The sequence below is a fragment of the Hyaena hyaena genome, unplaced genomic scaffold (assembly GCF_003009895.1).
Source record: "Hyaena hyaena isolate Hyena2069 unplaced genomic scaffold, ASM300989v1 scaffold_725, whole genome shotgun sequence".
NCBI classification, from domain to species: domain Eukaryota; kingdom Metazoa; phylum Chordata; class Mammalia; order Carnivora; family Hyaenidae; genus Hyaena; species Hyaena hyaena.
The window spans coordinates 970,040-992,604 of record NW_024081355.1 but is presented as its reverse complement, the minus strand read 5'-3'; the positions used below and the strand labels follow the sequence as shown (position 1 = coordinate 992,604).

At 46.4% G+C, this 22,565-nt stretch overlaps 3 non-coding genes across 3 annotated transcripts; 2 read left to right on the top strand and 1 right to left on the bottom strand.

The window, feature by feature from the left end:
- The first annotated feature begins 3,217 nt into the window (after nt 1-3,217).
- On the top strand, nt 3,218-3,381 carry LOC120220725. Its single transcript, XR_005525650.1, has one exon. It is a non-coding gene; the product is annotated as a U1 spliceosomal RNA (small nuclear RNA).
- A 5,926-nt stretch (nt 3,382-9,307) lies between these two features.
- On the bottom strand, nt 9,308-9,379 carry TRNAQ-CUG. Its single transcript has one exon. It is a non-coding gene; the product is annotated as a tRNA-Gln (tRNA).
- Nucleotides 9,380-15,613: 6,234 nt separating this feature from the next.
- LOC120220726 lies at nt 15,614-15,777 on the top strand. The gene has a single exon (XR_005525651.1). It is a non-coding gene; the product is annotated as a U1 spliceosomal RNA (small nuclear RNA).
- Nucleotides 15,778-22,565: the final 6,788 nt, after the last annotated feature.

Below are 22,565 nucleotides of genomic sequence, written 5' to 3'. Positions count from 1 at the left end.
TGGTTTTGCCATAGCATGAATGTCCTGAATTGAAGGTCTCTGCCTTTCCCAAATAAGCCCACTTTTTTCTGGGAACATAGCTTTTATTTTTAAGGTTAACACCTGCCTACAGCTTACCCATGCCAATGGCCTCTCATCAGGGCACACCTGAAGCCTCCCCCATTTTTCTACTGCAAGGTTCTCACACTCCTCTGCCTTCCTTTCATTTCAAAAAAACAAGATCTGAATAAATAGCCTTCCCTTTTCTTGCGTGGTCTGCTTATTAACAGGAGCGCCCTTGGAGGGCTGGCAAGGACTCCTTCCTTGACTACCTTCAGTCAGGCTCCTCGGAGCCCTCCTCCATTAGTCCCAGCCCTCAGCCTACCAAGCCCAGTTCCAGCAAAAATCTCCCCGTCCTTAATACCTAAACAAGTTCCTTGTAGCAATTTTCCAATCAGTGACTCCCTCCCTCTTTCCTTTGGATATAAATCCACAGTTCTCCTCGCCGAATTTGGGGGTTGCCCTCGGTTTTATATTAGAGTCTCTTTCTCCTACTGCGGTAGCTGAAGCAAAGCCCCCCTAGCATTGTTAACAAGTGTCCACGCAGTCCCTTACAGGCTGATGCCAGGTCTTTCCACTCAGACCGTTTTAGCAAGTCCAAGCTCTTTCTGCTCCCTGTGTGACAGGCCAGTAAATTGACAGGCAAGACGTTGGGACAAGGAAAGCGACTTTATTCAGAAATCCAGCATCCAAAGGAAATGGTGGACTGTTATCCCAAAGAACCATCTCCTCTTGGCATGAAATTCCAGTTTCTTTTATGTTAGCAAAAGGGGGATGTGGGTGCAGGGGACCAGCCTCTGCAGGCCAGGGTTGGCCCGGAGAGTGATGGTTGGCGTCGGCGAAAGAAGACACGGAGCCAGCCTCTTCAGGTGGACTGCTCAAATTTATTTTTCAGTCTAGGGTTTTTATATAGCAAATTTAAACAATCATGATTAAACAATTTACATTTTTTGAGTACAGTCATAGGACTCAACATTTCTAAGTTTTCTTGGCAACAGTGATTTCACGGTACATAATTTCCACTTCAACCAATAAAATTTAACCATGTAGTCATAACAAGTTTTACATATTCTTTACTACGTATGACAGGGTATCTAAGGATAAGTGAAGTATATTGCCAGAATACATGAGATCACAGTGCCCTTTAATTGTTTACATTCAGTGGGCATGCAAAAATAGGATATGCTTGTTCCCGCGGTTGTAGGTAACAGACTCTCACAACCTCTTACTAAGAAAGAACAATGTCAACATTTCTCATAGATAACGTATGGAAATGTTTTACGTGGATCAACTAGAATTTGGTCTCTGCATTTACCAATCTCATTCTTTGACCAGAACAATCCATAAGTTGACTTACAGGCTTGAGGTCAGCAGGCAAATATTTCTCTAACACTTTTTCAAGAAAGCCCTCCAAAACTAGTAAGTCTTGTTTTTGTCTCTGCTTATGGCACAATATGTATTCTTACTGGCAATTAGACTCATACAAGGAAAATTAATTCTAGGTCTCTTATAGACCCTATGTTTACTGGACTGTCTCCAATTTTGCTAATTGCTTTAATATTTATTAGATAACATCTGATTGAGGGGGCGGACATGATATTTAGGTACATTCCATTTGGAGGAAGGAGGGAACTTTGGGCGATTCTGGTTTCATATTAACCCTAGAATAGACTAACACAGAAGTGAGAGTAAAAGGTACAGACAAAGTAGAGAAGAAGAATTCTTCCGGGGGTTCTTCTGACTGCATTGCAGTCTCTTCCATCCCATCTTGCCATCAGGGATGACCTGTGCAGTTTTGGTCTCTAGCATGTGGGAGGGGACTAGAGGCAACAAGTGGCTGACATCTGTAGACATCTGAGAAAGGTCACGTAAGTTTTTTGTCCTTGGTCAGTTGCTCTTTGTGTACAGCAATCTGGTCATGTCAGTCCTGTAAATCTTGAACATGACATAGTCAGTTATCTCCTCAGGTGAGGTAGATTTCAGGTAAAGAGCAGTTTTGCAAATCTTAGCTGTTCCATGCTTAGTGTAGAGCTAAGCGAGCAGATAGTCCTAAGCTAGAAGTAGCAGCAGCAAGGCAAATAGAAACAATATGGAGTCAGACATGGTGTTTCTGTTACAAGGCTGGTCAGATTCTCCAGAAAGTATTTCCTCACTCCCACCTGGACAGTGCGCCTGGCTGCCAGGAGTCGGGGAATGGGGCCTGGATCAAACATTTACATTCAGTTGCTACACTGTCGCCTGATCTCTCTCGCCATGTCCTTCACTGGCCTGAATGGCCACAGAACTCGTTTCCAGAGGAGAACTTTCCAGTAAATGTTAGGTGATTTGAGCAACAGAATAGAATCTACTTTTAATGTTCAAATAGCTTGGAGTTGGGTTTCCCAGCCTGTAACCCCAATAGGGCAAAAAACAGAAGGGCTGGTTTGCAGTCACCTGACTATCGTCTCTAGTTTCATAAATTCACTTTCTTTCGATACTGGATAGCTTCAAATTTTTATTGAAATGCATCACAGAGATAACTAACTGGACTTGAAAGGAACCCGTTTCCCTCGTAATCCTAAATGTTCTGCTCTACACATTGAAAGACATTTTTTAAAAATGTTTATTTTGAGAGAGAGAGAGAGAGGAGAGAACACACGCGCACATGCGCACATGTGCGCTTGTGAGCAGGGGAGGAGCAGAGAGAGGGAGAGAGAGAGAATCCCAACCGGGAAATCATGACCAAGAATCAGTCCTTTAACGGACTGAGCCACCCAGGCACCCTGAAAGGCATTAAAGAAAGGTGCACACGCGTCAGCAGCCTGCTCGACAACTTCCCCGCAAGCCAAAGGTTCAGAACCCACATCCTCTGCCCACGCGGGTGGGGTTAGGAGGAAAACCGGGAGGAGAGGGCAAGGGCGGGGCACAGACTGGAGGGAAGGAACGCTCCCGTGACGTCACTAGCAGGGGCGAGTCCTATGTAAATATAGGGCGCAGGGGCTGCTGGTTCAGCAACTATCGCTTAAATACCGTTATGATCTCGCAGACTGTGGGAATTATCCCAGGATCGTTGGTTGAAACTGCGTGTCCTGCATGTGTGAAGGTCCTAGGAGGCTCGAGGGTGTGTGTGCATGAAAGTGACCGTGTGTGCAGAGTGTGAGGCGTGAGAGGGTGTAGTGGCGCGGCGGGCGAGCAACTCATACTTACCTGGCAGGGGAGATACCATGATCACGAAGGTGGTTTTCCCAGGGCGAGGCTTATCCATTGCACTCCGGATGTGCTGACCCCTGCGATTTCCCCAAATGTGGGAAACTCGACTGCATAATTTGTGGTAGTGGGGGACTGCGTTCGCGCTTTCCCCTGGTGTTTGTGGTGAAAAGAATAGACTGCTCTTTGTTATTGTTGCCAGGGTCTATTGTCTTATGCTTTTGGTGTTTTCGCAAGTGACAGACTTTGTGTTTTTGGTCTATGAAAGCCTGCAAGCCTTTGGTGAAAACGGTTGGTGTTACACAGTCTTTCTATCGGTTAACAGAGTTAAATTAAGTCTTGAATTTGCGGGTTGTGATATGTAGGAAGTCATGTGCACCCTTCTGAGTTTTTGGTGTTAAGTTGTTTATAACGGGTCAAGATTTATCTTTGTATGTAACATGCTTCCGTCTGCGGGGTAACAGCTCCAGATTTTGAACACCTCCATGCATGGAAGTCAGAATCACTGCAGGGAACCGGGGGGAGCCCCACCGGCCTCGATGGATAAGAGTCACAGTGAGGAAATGGTGGCATTTGCACAGCTCCTGCTGTGAGAAGCGACACTAGCATCTCCTTCTACTACTGGCTCATGTTGGAGATGAGCCTGCTGGTATTGACCAGGCCTCACAATATTCCAAATCAGAGCAATATTCACCACACAGATTCCTCAAAAGGAAAAGCATATTCTTGCCTTTTCAAAAGAGATTTTAGATGAAAGCACTGTGGAGGATTGTCAAAAGGCTCTTCCTATAGGCTTTATAGATCTAAGACTTAGATAATAAAGGGGGTTAAGAACACAAGAGTTCCAATTGAGCCTGGCAGTGAGACAGAGTCTAATTTAGAGTTAAGGATTGATATCCACTCCCACCCAATTGTTTCTGCTTGGAGCACCGACCCCCAAGGCATCTTTGTCAGTATTCACGAGTGACTTATTCTGGCCTTGAATATGCTGATTGCACCCTGTGAAGGAACCTATTGTAGGAACTACTTCTTTTGTGATTATGGGAGCAAACATTGTGTTTCCTGAAAGACCTGTTTTTCTTAATACGTCTCCTTAAACAATCTCTTGACCCATGCTCACAAAGAACTAACTTCACCGTTTTTATGCTAAAAACATTGTCTTGTATGCTTCCCCATAGGATAAGCATCTAAATCACCTACCTCAATCACTATTGAAAGGTTACGCATGAGTCTTCTACAAATCTATGTTCTAGGAAATTCTTACATATCAAAGAAATTTGTCCTCAGAAATCATTGTCTAAGGCAAATACCACTTCTGTGCCATCCCCCAAACACTAATTATAAAATAAAGTTGAGCCCCAGTCAGAGCAGAGATGCCTGCCTGGTGACCAGAAAGATTCTCCTCTCTCTCTCTCTCTCTCTCTCTCTCTCCCCCTCCGACACTGTCCATCCTTCAGGGACCCCTGGACCGGACAGAGATGGCCTCCGGCAAACCACAGTCAGACCCGAATATTGGCCAAATGCCTCATGATCCTCTCAAGAACATATATTAGAGAGTGAACAGTGACTAGTGTCTGATCTTGTGAGAGGCAATAATTAGACTGTCTTTGTCTCCTACCCTTTAAATATCTAATCTTGCCTCCGACTTCATTTTTTAAGTGTTAGCTGCCTTGCTTGATGTCTTACTTTTACACCTTATAAGCCATTACTAGCCAATTCCAAAGATACTGCCCACTCACCCTCTGCACTCCGAAGCAGCTTCTTCATACTTCTGGCTTTGGTTTTCCTTTCCTTTTACTTCTACTCTCAGGCTCTCTCTTGAAGCCTTTATAGACAGAAAAATACCAGCTCTCTCTCAACCTGTAATTTGCACCTGACACACTTCAGTAGTGTGGCAAAGTAGGAAGCTTCCTTAAAATGGCAGCAAGAATTGTAAATAACATTTTTTAATGTCAGAAGTATTTTAGATTTTCCCTATCTCAAAATGCAGTTACAATATATTGAACCACAATGTATTAGAAAACCAACCAGGTCCAGTGTTTACATTTGTGAACATTTTGCCAATTTCTTTCCCAGGATGTCTTCTTAACTTGCTCACTTCTGATCCACAAATGTCCTGGCAAATAGAACCTACTTGACCAAACAAAGGCAGGGCCATGGAGGGAAGAACCCTCAAGCCCCCCTGTTGGTTTCCTGGGGAGCATTTTCAGAAGCTACTGAGACCACTCCAGAGACTAGGAGCAGGAGTTGACTTAAACGCTGGGGGTGGAGCTGGGGAAAGGGTTGTATCCAAACAAGGGCGGGTCCAAAGAAAACTAAAGAGCAGATTTGAATGCCTGTTGAGTATTGAGGACACTGAAAGTGGAAGTCGTAGGTCCTACAGACTGACCTAGTTTGATGACGAAGAGCCAGTGAATTTCTCTCCAGCAGGGGGATCAACAAATACAAAATACTTGAACCAAGACCGAAATCAACTGTCAGTGCCTTGGGTTTCTAGAGCGTTTAATGGATTTCCCCTGTCTCCGTTGTCAGCACTGTTGTCAGCTCCCTGATGGAGGGGTTTCTGACCAAACCCGAAGTGGTCAATACTGTGCTTGGGTGTTGGTTTCCAAGTCTATCAAGCACTGAGGGTATTACAAAGATGTTGGGTTCAGTCTGTGGTTAGGAGCACGACCTCCGGGAAGCGTCCCTTCCAGTCCTGACGCCACCACTTGCCTTTTGTTTGACCTTAAGCCAGATCCTTCCGTTGCTAGGCCAGTTTTGCAAGAATCATATGAAAATAATAAGATTAAGTAACTCATAGAGAAATTATTGTATAGGTTGAGATCACCTAATAATACACCTAGCGTAGTGTAAATAAGTCCTAATAGGAAACTTCCCAAGATAAGCTTTTTAACCCTTAATTATGAAGTGTAGTGTGTAGACTTCTGTCTCGGACTTTTGTAACATCCGGATGAATGATTCTTGTATTTGTGAGTGTAACGTCCATTCGCAAAATAAATTAGTATTAAAAATTTAAAATTTTTATTAAAAATTTAAAATTTTAAGTGAAATTTATAAAACACGAGCCCACCAAAGGGACTTGTTTACAGCAGCTTTGTTTATAACAGTCTCCAAACTAGAAACATATGCAATGTCCATCAGGAGATAACTGGATAGGGGGATGCCTGGGTGGCTCAGTCGAGTAAATGTCTGACTTTGGCTCAGGTCATGACCTCGAGGTTTGTGAGTTCAAGCCCTGCATCAGGCTATGACAGCTCAGAGCCCAGAGCCTGCTTCAGATCCTGTGCCTCCCTTTCTGTCTCTGCTCCTCCCCTGCTTGCACTTGGTCTCTCTCTTTCTCTCTCTCAAAAATGAATAAATGTTAAAAGGTTTTTTTTTTTGAAAAAAAAAAAAGGATATAATTGTGATATATTCATTCAAAAGAATACCACTCTTCAACAGAATGGAACAGATGCCTGATTCGTGGCAACAATAAAGATGAACCTCAGAAACATCATGCTGAGTGATCTTTATCAGAGTATGTACTACGTGGTTCCATGTATAGTGACAAAACTAGATCATTGATGACTTGGGACGGGGGCTGGTGTGGGGATTGGCTGCAAACGGGCACAAGAAGACATTTTGGAGCAATAGAAATGTTCTTCGTTCTTCAACAGGGTAATGGTTACATGGGTGCCTCCAACTTGTCAAATATCACACTTGAAATGGAAGCATTGTGTTATTTACAAATTGCACCTTAAGAAATTTGATTTTAAAAAGACATCATTCCAATTTTAGTGTCTGATTTTTAATTATTATTAGCCTTGGAAAGTTCTTTTAGGAAAGTATCTCTCTGCATGCTTGGGTGGCTCAGTCGGTTAAACATCTGACTTTGCCTCAGGTCATGATCTCACTGTTCGAGGGTTCAAGCCCAGCGTTGGGCTCTGTGCCAGACAGCTTGAAGCTTGGAGCCTGCTTTGGATTCTGTGTCTCCTTCTCTCTCTGCCCCTCCCCTGCTCATACTCTGTCTCTCTTAAATAATGTAAAGCCACAAGTCTAAACGTCTAAACCAAACTGACTCCATGACAGGCTTTAAGTTTCCCCTCTGAATTCGAAGGCCTGAGTTTCAGCTTTCCCAAAACGATCAGGCAGTTACACATTGCCCAAGGCAGGAGAAACCACCCTTGCAACACCCAATCAGGAAAGGCCAGAGACCACCCTCCACATTACTAAGGGAGAGGCCTGGAGATAGAAACTATAGATAGGACCCTGTTACCTAATGTTAAAGTTAACCTGTTAGTCGCCGAACAAGACCCTAGGCTGGCCCTGTGATTGGTTGAATTTAAAGGTACTCTAAATGTTGTAATTGGATCCCGCCAAAAGTAACAAATACTCTGGACAATGTGTATGGTCAAACCCGCTGTCAATGATGTTGAATTATTATGATTGGATCACTGTTCCCATGTCACAACTTCTGTAACTCCCCTGTCTCAAACCCCATAAAAACCCTACTCTGCCCTTGTTCGAGGCTCTCAGCACGGACCCATATGCTGGTGAAGTCTGTGAGCCCGAGCTTAAGCCCGTAATAAAGCCCTTTGCCTTTGCATGCGTGACTTGGTCTCCCTGGTGGTCTCTGGTCGGTGAGGATACTGCCATCTGGGTATAACAATAAGAGACTAAAAAAAAAAGTATCTCTCATGTGATGAATGCTTTGATTGGATGTCCAACAATTCCTTCACATTTGTTTTGTATCTTCAGTTAAACTCATGCCCTATTAAACTGAATACTTTCAAGTAAAAGTAGGCTCTGTAAGAGCTCAATTTTATAAAAAGCATATTTGTAAATATATCCTCACTACAGATATGTCAAATATGACTCCATTAATAATTACCCAATGTATACAAAGTCATTTTTGATTTTAAGAGGTTTCAAATTTTTACATATATGTATTTTCTACATCATTCGAATTTTACTATAATAAGCATGCATAGCTTCTGCAAAAAAAAAAGTTAGAACACCTTAGAAAATAGCTTTGGAGAAAAATATGTAAAGATGTTATAAGTAGTTAATTCCAGGTGGTGGGATAAGAATGAATGCTTATCTTCTTTCTGTTCGCTTGTTTCATTCTTTTCAGTAGGCCCCCATGCCCAAGGTGGGGCTTGATCTCATGACCCTGAGACCCAGAGTTGCCGGCTCTATCGACTAAACCAGCCAGGCACCCCTATTTTTCATATTTTTAAATGAAAAAAAAAAAGTCCCAGAAGTGAAAGAACAGAATAGATATGAAAGAGGTATGGGGTAGGTGAGAGGAAAACATAAAGGGGAGGGAAAAGCTGGTTCTGGCCGGAGGTGTGCTTAAGTTGGAGAGTTTGGGGAGCAGCTGTTGGGATAAGAAGGTTTGGGGGACGCAGGCGGATCACAAGGATGGATGTCTAGGGTAGTTTCATGCCTGTTGCGTGATTCCTCCTAGGTGTTTTTTCCAAAGAAATTATATAGGCTTAAATTTCTTGTGCAGCATTTTTACCATTTTTTAAAAAGTAGGAGTATAAACCCTCCTAGGGCGAGTGAAGAAAAATGTTCCCTGATCAGCCATAATCTGCCGGGCTGGGAGGCTCTGAGAGTTTATCAGCCCATCTGATCAGCTCAATAAACTGAGAATAGGAATTCAATTCTTTGCTTCAAAAATACCCCGAGATACTTCCAGTTTAGGTCTCTGAGCCATCGATCTCAAAATCAAAGCACTCCCCTGTATCACAAACTGACTCAGAGACAAAGCGTGGGACGCGCCGCGGGACGTGCGTCGCGGTGCAGGATCGAGTGGCCGGCGCCGGAGGCTTTGACCCCGCGGCCCGAGGGCGAGCCCGACGCGGGGCGGCGCTGGCCGGGTCCCTCCCGCTGTGGCTGCAGTGGCCGTGCAGCGCGCCGCCGCCCTGGGCACGGGGCTCCTGGGTCCCTGAGTGCCGAGGAGGCGGGGGTCGCGGCTGCGAGGCGCGCGGGGCGGCGGGAGCGGGAGGGGCGCGATCGGAGAGCAGGATCCCCGGGTCGGAAACTGCGTCCCACTGGAAGAGCAAAAAAGTCACCATATCCCACTTAAAGGGAAAGGTCCCACCGAGATTTGAACTCGGATCGCTGGATTCAGAGTCCAGAGTGCTCACCATTACACCATGGAACCCCTCCGGGGCAGATGCCCTATCCCTCGCCAGAGGTGTGTAAGTACTGATTGAGCATCCACACCCCCCACCGGTCCCAGGGTGTTTCTTCTACTGACCCAAGACCAGACGACAGTTGACCTGTGAGGGTGGTCAGCCCTCTTGCTGTCTCTCTGCCTCCCTCCTTTGACTGACTTCTGTCGTGTCACTCGCACCTCAGAAAGTAAGGTAAATCCACCATGGGTCCAGGGTGAGGGAAGAGCTCGTAACCCACACATTCGCATGTTTCCCATGGCCCAGAGGGGGCAGGCGATTGTCAGAGCAAGACTTGGGGCTTCCCGGGTCCTTGACCACTTGGCACCCCTCATACACCACGACTCTGCCATGTCGTCTATAAAGACATATCAACAGCCGAGCGGGCTTGGGAGGCAGGGGGGTTTCCTTTTAACTTTTCATACACGTCTCGGTTTTGTTGTTGCTGAAAGTTTGTCTTGTATTTCTATATTTGTTAGATCTACAACGTGAAGTAATCAAGCATGTTTCACACTGGCATAAAACGCTCAAAATCAAACCAAACTCACCTGCGGTGACTCAAAATCAACCACATACCATTAAGGACACAAGGTGGGGCTCAGACTCCTATACAGTCACAGACTGTTCTCTGAGAGTTTGGCCGAGTCAGTTCTGTTCCAGTTTCTCAATAGATCGTGACCTAAAAACTACAAGCTTTAAAAAAAAAAAAAAAAAGAACATGAATCGAGGTGTCCGTGAGCACTCATGGCTGGGCCACAGGGACGGTGTACCTCCCGTACTTATGTACACAAAATACACCACACTAAATGTTTCCGTGTGTAATAGAGATAAATCCACATTGCATCTCAAAGTAACAATGAAAACGGGACATTTCATTTCCCCTTTACCTCTTTTACTTTATCCCAAAGCCATTTCTTCCCTTACCCAAAACACAGAACAGAAAAAAATTGACATTGAAAGGAAAAAGTGTCTGGCTAAACCACAGGGTCCGAAAGACGCCCAGCCCTCTGGAAGAGGGTATTTTGCTCCTAGAGACTGGATGAGGGTTGAATTGAGGAAGGAGGCAAAGGAGCTACTCCTGTTAGGAAGAGGAAGATTTTCCCCTCCAAGTTTGAGAAGATGGAACTTCCTTCTGAAAACGGAAAGGTTGGGCTGTAACTAACAACACAAAGCATTCCTCCGGGAGAACTTGAAAAAGGAGTCAAGGTTTATGACTGCCAGAAGCGGAAATAGACTCTGGCTGATTTCAGAAGGAAAGAAATCTGTTGAAAGGATGTGGGGAGTTCACAGAAGGGCCAGGAAACCTGGGGACCCAGGCTCTGATGGGGACAAGGAGAGAAACAGATGAGGTTGGAAACTTAGAGGGTGGAGAGACTGTCCTTGTGGGGTCTGAGAGCCCAAGGTGAGAGGCAGGATGGGGGGGGGGCTGGGGGAGAGCCAGGGATCAGAACTGCTGGAGAATGAGTCCCCCTCCTCCTCCACCGGCTCCTCCTGCCTCTTCTGTCCACCTCTCTGTCCCCTCACCCCCTTGCCCAGCCTGTGCCGCCCCTTTATCAGAGCTGACCTTGACCTGGAACCAGGGGTTGGTGGGGTTTACTTGCCCCAGCATCGATGGTAGGAGGCTTTTGTTTCAAAGGAGCGAAGTGACCGGGGATTGTGCCAGTGGTAGTCGCTCACGATCTGCACGCCTGCAGCAGAGGTCTCTTGCCCCACTTTTTTTGTTGTTGTTGTTGGTAGAGGGGAGAGAGGAACCCTTGGTGGAGGCCTGAGGAAAACATCTGAAAAGGGGGCAAAACCCTGCTTACTGTCAGAGCCTCTGAGATCGCAAACCGTCATGATAGCCCACACTTGGCCTTTAAGACACGGTTAAAATTTCAGTGCCTTCCTCCTTCACAACGTGTGTGGCTGCCGCCTGTCCTTCTCGGCATCTCCTGGAGAGGACATGGTCCGTGGGAATGTCCCTCCTTGGAGAGGTTACCATGCTTTGGACTTCATTTTGCCCCGTGACCTTGCAACTTCCGCTCTCGGGCAGATTTTGTAGATCATCCAGCTTTTTCTTGTTGTCCGAGTGGGAACAACTGCCTCTTCCAACTTTCTGTACCTTAAGCCCATGTGGACTCACACTTTCGTTCTGTGAAATCTTTATCTTTTCATCTGCCTCTGGACTCATTGGCTCTCACTGCAACCACATAAATTCCTTTAACTGGTGACAGCTTCAAACGAGGCCATTAGATGGGGATAACGAGCACCTTGAAGAACCCCCCCCCCCCCCCCCGCAAGTGAACACAGGCCCGTATATTTAGTGCTGAGCGGAAACCTTCCTACAGGCCAGCTGAAACTTACAATTATGAACGGCAGCTGTAGTTGGGTTTCTGTAACGGATTCTCCTCAGTTACCATACTCGTCTCCCCATGAGTCCCTAGGTGCAGGCCGCAGGCCGTGAGAGAGAAGGGAGTGTGGCCGAAGTGGGGACCGCGGACGTGTGTGGCGCTTCTTCATGTGGCTTCCTTGCACATTCAGGGCCTGCTTGGTCCCAGTTTCATATATACCACTTCCGTTCCATGACTGAATGAGCTGATCTCACTATACTTGTTAGTGTGACCAAAATGTTCAAAGGTATCGTGTACAGGGTCTCCTGAGTCCCTGCCTTTTCTAAGTGCTTGAGTAGGAGTTTCCAGCCATAGTCTGCCTGTCCCTCTTGCCATATCGTGTCACGGACGATGTTTCAGTTGTTTCTGTTTTTAAAATGTTGGTGACTGCTCTGTAGTTTGCAATATACATTTACAACTAATCTCAGTCAATTTTCAAATAACACTAACGTGCTCTACAGGTAATGCAGGTCCTTATTAATAGATACAGTTCGAGCCCCACATTGGGCTCTGTGCTGATACTTCAGAGCCCTATGTGGGGTGCGAGCCCACAAACCGTGAGATCGTGACCTGAGCAGAAGTCAGAAGTCAGATGCTTAACTGACTGAGCCACCCAGGTGCCTCTAAAAATAACAAAACAAAGCAAAACAAAACATTATAATAAAGTACTAACATGAATAGCTGCTCACAAATTTGATAACTTTGATGAAATGAACCAAATCCTTGAAAGACACAATTTATCAAAACTCACACAAGAGGATTGGGGCGCCTGGGTGGCTCAGTCGGTTGACCGTCTGGCTTCGGCTCAGGTCATGATCTCACAGTTCATGGGTTCGAGCCCCACAGCAGCTCAGAGCCTGGAGCCTGCTTCGGATTCTGTGTCTCACTCTCTGCCCCTCCCCCTCTCATGCTCTGTCTCTCTGTCTCAAAAATAAATAAAACATTTAAAAAAATTTTTAAAAACGCACCAAGGGGAAATTGATCATCTAAATAGGCCTAAGTTGAATCAACAATTAATAAGCTTCTGAAAACAAAACCGGACTTGGATAGTTTCACTGGTGAATTCTACCAAACATTTAAGGAAATAATACCAATTCTCTACAGTATCTTTCAGAAAGTAGAAAACAAAGAAACATCTCCTGACTCATTCTGTGAAGCAAATTTTACCTGTTTAAAAACTAAATTCAATCAAGTACATTTGAAGGTCCAATTAGCTTTATTGTTAAACAATTCATGAATAGGGCAGCCTCCCATCTAGCAAATGGAGGGGAGCTCCACTGAGTTTAAGCAAAAGTTTTTAAAGGGGGAGAGAGGGCATTAAAGAAGGAAGGGGAGAGGGGGGAGGAGGAGGAGGAGGGAATTTGAGAACAAGGAATGTATTGTTTACAGCAAGGGTACCATCCTACAGGGAGAAGTAGGAGACTCTCAGTCAATTTCCTAGTATCCACCCAGAAACTCCATGTTGACTGGTTAAAGAACATTCTGGGGGGGGGGGGGTTAGGTATTAAGTTAGGTTAGGTATTAAGACCTCATTTACTGACTTGGGGGCCTTAACCTAAATGATGCCATTCTGGGCCTGTGGTTTTCCTTTTAACAACTACTCTTCTTCTTTTTTTTTTTTTTTAAGTATTTTTAAAAGTTATTTATTTTTGGGGCGCCTGGGTGGCTTAGTCGGTTAAGCGTCCGACTTTCGCTTGGGTCATGATCTCGCGGTTGGTGGGTTCGAGCCCCGCGTCGGGCTCTGTGCTGACTGCCAGCTCAGAGCCTGGAGCCTGTTTCGGTCTGTGACTCCCTCTCTCTCTGACCCTCCCCTGCTCACGCTGTCTCTCTCTCTCTCTCCTAGAAATAAATAAAAATCTTTAAAAAAAAAGTTATTTATTTTTTATTTTGAGAAAGAGAAGACAGAGAGAGACAGAGAACGTGAGTGGGGGAGGAGCAGAGAGAGGGAGAGCGCGAAAATCCCAAGCAGGCTCTGTGCTGTCAGCACAGGGCCCATGGCAGGGCTCCAACTCACGAGAGATCATGATCTGAACGGAAATCAAGAGTCAGTCAAGGTGCCCCATCAATTCCTGTTCTTTTGAGCAAACTCAATTACACTGAGAGATGGGACAAAAATGTAAGGCACTCTCAGTTACCTCTTCGTCGTTCCCTGTAGCTTCTGTTGACCCTTTCTTTGGCATTTACGGGTCATGATGGTTTTGTTTAACATCCTTGATACCACAGGTTACTTCAGGTAGAGTTGGAGGATGACTTCAAGACCATTTCCCAGAAACCAAAGTAAGAACAAGGAAGTAGTAGATCCATTTATTTCAGGAAAGTCGGTGAGTTCAGGACGTTCGAACACGAACTGTCGTGTAACTAACATGATTTCCCCCCTTGGTGAGTTCCAGGTAGAGACTATACCTGGTGGAATTGTCACGCAAACTTCATTTGCAGCGAATAAGGAGATCACAGGAGATGACTTCCAAAGCCTTGACTACCCGTGCAGGGGAGAGCAGCTTCTTTTTATTTAGGGTTAGGATGAATATTTGGAGTTTTGTCATTGCCTGTAAAGGCAGACATAAGGTTGTGCAGGCGTACTTAGAAAAGTAAGGAATTCAGGGTCTTGGGGAGCCTGGGTGGCTCAGTCAGTTAAGCATCTGACTTCTGCTCAGATCATGATCTCATGGTTTGTGGGATCAAGCTCTGAATCTGGCTCTGAAGTGCTGAGCCTGCTTCAGATTCTTTCTTTCAGCCTCTCTCTTTGCCCCTCCCCTGCTTATGCGCCCCCCCATCAAAACAAACAAACAAAACACAATCATTAAAATAAAAAAGGAGAATGCAGGGTCTTACTTAACTTTGAAAATGGTACAGTTTTACTATTGCTTTGTTGTCTCTGATATGGTTAGGCTGCTTCGGAGCCTGGTAGAGACCGTTAGCTTTTGCACTCTATTTATTCCTTTAAAATTCGTTAACTACTGAAGAATTGGCCTTTGTAATCCTGATACCTCCTAAGAAGTTTTTTAAGAAGTGTGCTTAGGGAAATAAGCCTGTAGGGCATCATAGATCACGGAAAAGAGGTGGGGGCCTAAAATGATTTCTCTTGTGTCATGAAATCTACGTCTAGGCTTTCTTTTTCTGGGAACCCTTAGCTTTTTCTGCTTACAGAATAACATGTGTTCCAGAAAAGGACTAGAAAAAGAAAATTCAAAACACTTTCCCACAAAGGTTGACAGTGAAATGAATGAAATGTTCCACGAATGAAACTTGAACCTTCAAGAATGCAACAGATTTCGCCACCAGTTGTGAAGCTTAATGAGTTTTAATAGACATACCCACAGAGTATATACACAGTTCTTTTGCAATCCTAACTGTTCTTCTCTCCACCCAGAAAGGTATTGTTTGAAGCAAGGTTCACAGGCGTCAGCAGCCTGCCAGACAAGTTCCCCGCAGGCCAAAGGTTTTAGGACCCACGCCCTTTGCCCCAAAGGGTTGGGTTTGGAGGAAAATAGGGACAGGCCATTGTCATTCCCTCTCCGGCCACCGCTCGCTAGTTGGCCGGCTGCGTGTCACGGGAGAAGGGAGGGGAGAAGGCAAGGGCGGGGCATGGGAGAGAGGGAAGAAACCTCCCGTGACGTCACTAGCAGGGCGTGTCCTATGTAAATATGGGGCGCAGGGGCTGCTGGTTCGGCAACTATCGCTTAAATATCGTTATGATCTCGCAGACTGTGGGAATTATCCCAGGATCGTTAGTTGAAACTGCGTGTCCTGCATGTGTGAAGGTCCTAGGAGGCTCGAGGGTGTGTGCATGAAAGTGACCGTGTGTGCAGAGTGTGAGGCGTGAGAGGGTGTAGTGGCGCGGCGGACGAGCAGCTCATACTTACCTGGCAGGGGAGATACCATGATCACGAGGGTGGTTTTCCCAGGGCGAGGCTTATCCATTGCACTCCGGATGTGCTGACCCCTGCGATTTCCCCAAATGTGGGAAACTCGACTGCATAATTTGTGGTAGTGGGGGACTGCGTTCGCGCTTTCCCCTGACATTTTACAGTCATTATAAAACAGGCTTTATACTCCAATAGTCTTGCATTGGTCTTAACTTACAAGAATTTTCCGTGATAGGACGCTCTGGGATGGGTTGCTGTTTTTTAGTTTTCAGAGGTTTTCTTGAGACTTTTCTGAAAAACCACTGTGGTCACGGGTTTTTCAAAAGCTTATATGGCTACTGCTCCGTTTCATTTAACTGTAGTTTTCTAGCACGTGGTGTCGTATGAGGATTTCCTGGGGTCCTTCCTAAAGGCTTTCTAGTTTTCTCAGATACTCTTCTGGCTTCCCTTAGTTTACTGGTAACACCGTTTTCCTTTCTGGTCTGGGACAGTCATCCCGTTTAGTAAAGTAACTTTACCTATTCTCATTTTGTCCTGAGGAGCCCAAAGTGGCCCTGTGGCAGTCTCCATGTCCACGTAATTATTTTTTTGTGTTTTATTTCGAAGAGGAGGAGACAGCGTGAGCAGGGGAAGGTCCGAGAAGGAGACACAGAATCTGAAGATAGACTCCAGGCTCTGACTTGTCAGCACAGAGCCCGTCGGGCTCGAACTCGCGAATTGACGACCTCAGCCGGTCGGACGCTTAACCGACTGAGCCGCTCACTGCTCACCAGGCGCCCCTCAATGTCCACTTTAATACAACTATCACTGCATCTGTTGCTGAAAGCATTTCTTTTGGGAACTAGGACTTTTAGATCAACAGAGCCCATGGCTACTTAGGTGGGTGGGAAGCAAAATGTTTACTAGTAAATCCCTAGTGGTTAATAGTGAGAGTGTTGCAGGATTCTCGCTCAGAGAGTCGTGACACCGAGACTTTTCTTTTCAGGAAGTAACTTTATTTTGCCGGCACCGCTCAGTTGGGTTCGTACCCAAAAGAACTGAGCGGTCCATATCATATGGCATAGGTTTTTTTTATGCATTTTCTATTTCTTTGTCTCCCATATATGGTAATACACATAAACATGTAGTCTGATTAAGTTGTCTCAGTTTACAGGAACATGGGGGATGTAGGCAGCTGGACTCATATCTAGGTGACCTTGAAGTCTTCTCCTTCAATTTTTTTTTTCTCCTTAGGGAGGGGTTCCTACCACATTCCCCCCTTTGATGCTCGGACCCCTCTATTTTGGGTCAGAGAGCATCATCCTGGCTTAGAGGTTTATATTTCCATAACATCATTAAATGAGCAGTCGTTTTTCTCTCAACTATAGTCTCAATGAGACTGGAGACTGATCGTATACTCAAGGGAGCCAAGCAGGGTACGATCAAACATCCTCCCAGAATTAGGAGGACAGTACCTAGGAGGGTTTTGAATCCCCCGAAAGATGAAAACCATCCTCCAAATACTCTCTGGGGTTCCAACCATTCCAGGTTTGGACTGGGACATGATCAACTTTTCTCATTCGATCTGTGATCTCCTCTATGACTTTTCCTTTATCATCTATCTGTAGGCAGTAGTTGCTCAGGTTGAATTTTCCACAAACACCACCCTCAGAAGCAAGCAGGCGATTTTGGTAGATTGCATTGTGCATTTTGGTTTGCTGCTTAGCAAGTAAATTAAGAGCCCTGGCAGTTTCATTGGTTACAATTTCTACAACTGCTTGTAGCCTAATTATGCGGTTTAGCATATAAATGGGGGTGCGGTAGCCCCAAGACCCATCCTGGGCCCAGGTAGCAGGGCCGTAATAATGAATTATTCATTCGTTCGGGAGGCCATTCATTTTCCTTCCAGTTGCCAATTTGTAAGGCACATTGCTTTCTTTGAACTTTCCTATCTCCATATATTTGAACTCCCAGATGTTCTCCTTCTGTAAGTGGGAGTAGGAAGAAGGATGGGCGAATAGTTCCCAGCACACATGACCCTGACCAGCCTGAATGGTGTACTGTTTAGGCTGTTTTCCCACATATCCAATATAGTCCCCCTGGGGCCCGCCATTCGATGGCAGTGTCTATGTTGTCCCAGGCCTCCCGGAGATGAGAGAAGTTGAACAAGGGGTGAGGATTTGGCTCATGGTGACCTGGGGACCCCCACCATTGGGTTTCTCAGGTGGCTGAATTATAAAACCTTTGGCCCAGGCATGTTAAGTTTCCGACAGGGATGGTGAACTTTTTCCCCCATCAGGTAAGACAGTTTTTCCCAATGATTGAGGTTTTCAGGAGCCAAACCCCGGCTTTAGAACTGGGGTAATTTGTTCCATCATAAGGCTCGAGGGGATCTAATTCTCTGGCCTCCCATGGCCATTGATCCCCCATGTTGGTCCCTCCACATACATAGCATGAAGATATTTTCAGAGTCTGGGCTATAGTCTCTGCCAGGGCCAGAAACAAATTCTTTGCTGTGACTGAAATGGGAGGGGGACTACTTATTTCCTCATAGAAAGAGTGAAAAACTTGGTGGGATGTGGCTGGATGGGTGGCAGTGATCCTCTTAAAATATACTACAGTCCCTGGGTCTCTGCCTCTTCCATAAATTCGAATACCAATTCGAATGCCCCATTACTATTTGTAGTCTTCTAAATTAATGATAGTAAAATTTACAGGGTTACAGGCTTTTGACTGACAATCTGATCTAGCAGCCCCCTTTTGAAGGAGAGCTGTTGCATCCTTTTTTTCCCAAGTGGCCCATGAAACACAGCTCCAACTAGGGCATAGAAATTCAGGTGTATAGGCACATAAACCATTTTCTTCACACATGTATTTGTCATTGAGGCGATATTTTCGCTCCCAATTTAAGCCTCCACATGGTATATCAAGAGTTTTTGGACCCTCCATGACAAGTGCCCGTTTTTTCCGTATAACGGATGCTTCTGGGCCTAGACCAATAACCGCACACACATCAAACAGTACTGACACCGGACGTTGGGGTTTGTAATTTGTGTCTGGCTAGTTAAGGCCCCCTCTTCCTGGTAAGATCGGACTTCTAACCAATCTTCATTTGGGGAGTACTGTGGGTCAAAGCAAGTGTATTGACTTCCCCAATGGCAGACGGAATAGGTGGTCTTGTTATGTATGCATGTCCCTTGGACCTTTCCCTGGCATGAGAAATGCGTATGGTACAATAGGGTCCAGGTGATTCCTTGGCCTGACCTGGTTATGCGAATGCACGGATCGCATGATGAGAGATTCGGGTTTGTAAGCGGAGTCCAAATTAAAAACCACCAATACCAACAAAACACCCTACCCCCAAGAGAAAAGTGAGTGCTAACAGAAACCTTTCGCCACATTTCCAGCTGGCTGGGGCAACCTCTGCCAATCCAATAGCAAGAAGGAAAGTAAAAATTGTAATAATAGTGAGAGACAAGGGGTGACAGTGCATTACAGTAAGAGGCAGATGTAAGAAATAAGGACAGTCTATTTATTTCTTCGGACCGGCGATTCCTCAAGCTTTTGCCGTGCGTAGATTAGTCAGCTTCTGGAGTGACTAAAGCAGGGCTGTCGTCTCCCGTTGCAGTCTCCGCCGTGGCAGCTCGCGTCTTCCGTATGGTCAGCTTACACGGTGTGGACAGATCAGGAATGCACTCCCAGTCCCCGGATGCCGGCTTTACTCTGCTGTGGTGAATCCAGGGACCCACGTTGGCTACTTTTACTGTAGTAGGGGTGGACAAAATGACAGTAAACGGGCCCCTCCAAAGGGGTTTGAGTGGTTGGACATTCCATTCTTTTACCCATACAGCATCTCCTGGCTCAAAGGAGTATCTGTGGTCAGACTCACAGGCAATCATTCTTTAACGCATCAGTGTAAAGTGGCTAGAGTAGAGCCCAGAGCCTACATTTGCTGCCTTAGGGTTAAATTGTCTATCTCATTTAAGTCTCTCCTTATCCCTTTAACAATTGGGGGAGGGCGCCTATAAAGGATTCCATAAGGGGAAAGCCCCGTTTGCTTATTGGGGCTGCACCTGATTCTTAACAAGGCTATTGGCAACACCTGGTCCCAGTGCAAGTGGGTCTCCTGGCACAGTTTACTTAATTGCAGCTTCAAGGTTCTGTTCATTCGTCCCACCTTTCCGGAGCTCTGGGGTCGGTGTGCCGTGTGTAACTTCCAGGTTATCTTTAGCCCCTTTGCCATTAGCTGCACCATCTCAGCTACAAACGCTGGCCCGTTATCTGAACCCATAGTGATAGGGATCTCAAATCGTGGGATAATTTCCTTGAGAAGCAGTTGGGCCACTCTATGTGCCTCTTTTGTTCGGGTAGGGAAAGCTTCTACCCAGCCTGAGAAAGTACATACAAACACCAACAGGTATTTACATCCCCGAACCCGGGGGAGCTCCGTGAAGTCCATCGTCACATTTTCAAAGGGGGCTCCCCCAACGCTCTGTACTCCAGGGGCGGCCTTGGGCCCCTGACGTGGGTTGTTTTGGGTGCAGGTTCCACATTGCTCACATACCACTCGGGCTATGCTGGAGAGCCGAGGGATGTAAAAATACCGGCTTAACATTGTTTCAAGGGCTGTCCGGCCGATGTGAGTTTCCTGATGGAACTGCTTAACAAAGGCTGGAGCTAAGGCCTCAGGAATTGTTATTCGGCCATCTTCAAATTTCCACCATCCACCCGGGAGGTAGTTGCCATTTTCAGTCTTAAACCAAGTACTTTCATGGTGTGAGTAATTAGGGTCCCACTCTGTCAGTGGGTTAGGGAACAGTGCAGTAGTTAAAGCCGCTGATTTTATTGCTCCTTTGGAAGCTGCTAGCTTTGCCTCTCGGTCAGCCTTTCGGTTTCCCAGTGCAGCCGTGGTATCCCCCCTTTGATGTCCCCGGCAATGCATGACTGCCACACTTTTAGGGGCCCACACGGCATCTAAGAGTTCAAGGATTTCCTTACCATATTTTATGTTCTTTCCTCCTGAGTTTATTAGACCCTTCTCCTTATATAAGGCCCCATGTACGTGGAAAGTGGTGAAGGCGTATTTAGAGTCTGTGTATATATTAACACGTATCCCTGCCGCCAGTTGGAGGGCTCGGGTTAAAGCAATTAGCTCTGCCTTTTGTGCCGAAGTCCCCTTCGGCAGGGCCTCCGCCTCAATGACAGAGTTTAGAGTGACCATGGAATATCCTGCAAGACGTTCCCCCCTTTCTATAAAACTGCTACTGTTAGTGAAATATTCAGCATCGGGGTCTTTGAGAGGCTGGTCCTGCAAGTCTGGTCTGATGGAGAACCCCTCATCCATGACTTCAATGCAGTCATGGTCTGGCTGGCCTGGCCCGACAGGCAATGGGGTTGCAGGGTTCAGGGCCCGTACTACTTCTAGGTGAAGGCGCAGATTCTCACATAGCATTCCCTGATACCTGACCATCCTGGCGTTGATGAGCCAGTATTGTCCTTTGTATTCCATTAATGTTAATACCGAGTGTGGCACTCGAACTGTTCATTCCTGTCCCATAGTTAACTTGTCAGCCTCAGACACTAAAAGGGCTGTGGCTGTTAGTGCCCATAGGCAGGGGGGCCAGCCTTGGGCCACAGAGTCAAGTTGCTTGGAGAGATACGCCACCGGGCGATGCCATGATCCCAACATCTGAGTCAGTACTCCCACCACAATACCAGTGCGCTCATGGACATACAGAAAGAAGGGCTTGGTCATGTCTGGGAGCCCTAAACCAGGCGCATTAGTAAGTGCACGCTTTATTTCCTCGAAAGCCTTTTGTTGTACTGACTCCCATATCAGGGGTTCCCTTTCTCCCCCCTTTGTAGTCTTATAGAGGGGTTTTTCCAGGACTGAAAAGTTAAGTATCCAGATCCAACAGAAACCTGTAGCCCCGAGAAACTCTCAAACCTGCCGCCGGGTTGTGGGAGTCGGGATAGAGTAAACGGCCTGCTTTCTCTCTGGGCCTAGCTGACGCTGCCCTTGAGATAAGTGGAAGCCAAGATATTTAACCCTTTCTTGACAGATCTGGGCCTTTTTTCTTGAGACCTTGTAGCCGGTTTTCCATAGGAGGGTAAGGAGCTGCCGAGTCCCTTCCATGCAACCCTCCCGGGACTTCCCAGCTAATAGCAAGTCATCCATGTACTGAAGCAGGACACAGTCATATTGATCTGCTGGGAAGGCTTCTAAGTCAGAGGCTAATGCAGTGCCAAAAATGGTTGGGGAGTTTTTGAACCCTTGAGGTAACCTAGTCCAGGTTAATTGGCCCCTGTCACCATTTTTAGGGTCCTCCCATTGGAAGGCAAAAATCAATTGGCTCTGAGGGGCTAGGCGGATGCAGAAAAAGGCATCCTTAAGGTCCAAACAGGTGAAGAAAGTGGCTTCAGCAGGAATGAGCCCCAAAAGTGTATAGGGGTTCGGGACCACTGGGTGTATGGTGACAGTCACCTGGTTTACTACTCTCAGGTCCTGAACTGGCCGGTAATCATCTGTGCCTGGTTTTTGAACAGGCAAGAGGGGTGTGTTCCAGGGCGACTGACACGGCCTGAGGATCCCATACTTTAAAAGTCTTTCCAGGTGCTTTTGGATCCCGACCTGTGCCTTGCGAGGGATGAAGTACTGTCTCTGGCGGGTGGGCTCTGCCCCAGGCTTTAGTTCAACAACCACAGGGGGTATGTTTCGCGCCAGTCCTGGTGGGTTATCTTCAGCCCACACCCCTGGGACCTTAAAAGGAAGCTCAGGCACCAATTGCGGTTTTTCCTTGAGGCTATAGAGACGCCATTCCTCTCCCTGGGGAATGGTGAGAGTCATAATTTTTGCCTCTGGTTTTCGGAGGGTCAGAGCAGCCCGTCCCTGGGAGTTGAAAGTGATCTGGGCCTGTAGTTTTCCTAGTAGGTCACGGCCCATTAGAGCCACGGGGCAGTCA